General features: G+C 40.1%; 1 pseudogene; it reads right to left on the bottom strand.

The window, feature by feature from the left end:
- Positions 1–1070, bottom strand: part of LOC102591926 (WD repeat-containing protein 3-like) — an 11475-nt pseudogene that overhangs the window by 9823 nt on the left and 582 nt on the right.

Raw genomic sequence — 1070 nt, 5'->3', positions numbered from 1 at the left:
CAATTAGATGTTAACAACGCCTTCTTGCACGGTACTCTAACCGAAGAAGTTTATATGTCTCAACCTCCTGGGTTTGTGAATGAGACATATCCCACTCATGTTTGTTGGCTTCACAAAGCAATTTATGGGCTTAAACAAGCTCCACGAGCATGGTATGAAGAACTCAAATCCTATCTTATTTCATATGGATTTTGCCACTCTCAGTCAGATCACTGCTTGTTTATATATGCTAAATCTGGAGTTATGCTCTATCTCATTGTCTATGTTGATGATCTAATTATCACGGGTAATCGTCAAAGTTCGGTGGAAGATTTTATTAGGTGTCTTGCTAATCGTTTTTCTATTAAAGATCTTGGTGATTTGAATTTCTTCTTGGGTGTTCAAGTTATTCGCTCACCTTCTGGAATTTTCTTAAGCCAGCAGAAGTATATCTATGAGATCTTAGACCGAGCAAACATGGTTGAAGCTAATCCGATGCGCACACCAATGGCAAGTGGATCTTGTCCCATGAGTAGTGATGGCTTTTTACTTGAGGATCCTAAAGAATATCAGAGTATAGTTGGAAGTTTACAATATCTTCATCTTACCAGACCGGATGTTGCCTTCGTTGTAAGCAAATTGTCTCAGTTTACAAGTGCTCCAACAACTATACATTGGGCTATGGTCAAACGAGTTCTTCGTTATCTTGCTGGCACATCTGCTAATGGTCTGTTTCTTCGCAAAGGCAAGTCACTAAATCTGCACGCCTTCTCTGACTCAGACTGGGCAGGTAATCGTGATGATCGCTCTTCTACTACAGCATACATTGTTTTTTTAGGCTCCAATCCGATCTCATGGAGCTCTAAGAAGCAAAGAGTTGTTGCTCGCTCGTCCACAGAAGCTGAATATCGTGCTATTGCTTCAGCATCAGCTGAAATTTGTTGGGTCCGTAATTTGCTTCAGGAGTTATTTGTTGTTCTCAAGGAACCACCAGTAATCTATTGTGATAATCTTGGTGCTACCTATGTGTGTGCTAAACCAGTTTTTCACTCCAAAATGAAGCACATCGAGATTGATTGTCATTTTTTTCA

Source organism: Solanum tuberosum, unplaced genomic scaffold, assembly GCF_000226075.1.
Source record: "Solanum tuberosum cultivar DM 1-3 516 R44 unplaced genomic scaffold, SolTub_3.0 scf00177, whole genome shotgun sequence".
In the NCBI taxonomy this organism is placed as follows: Eukaryota; Viridiplantae; Streptophyta; class Magnoliopsida; order Solanales; family Solanaceae; genus Solanum; species Solanum tuberosum.
Note: the sequence above shows the minus strand (reverse complement) of the source record. Positions and strands in the feature narration are given on the sequence as shown.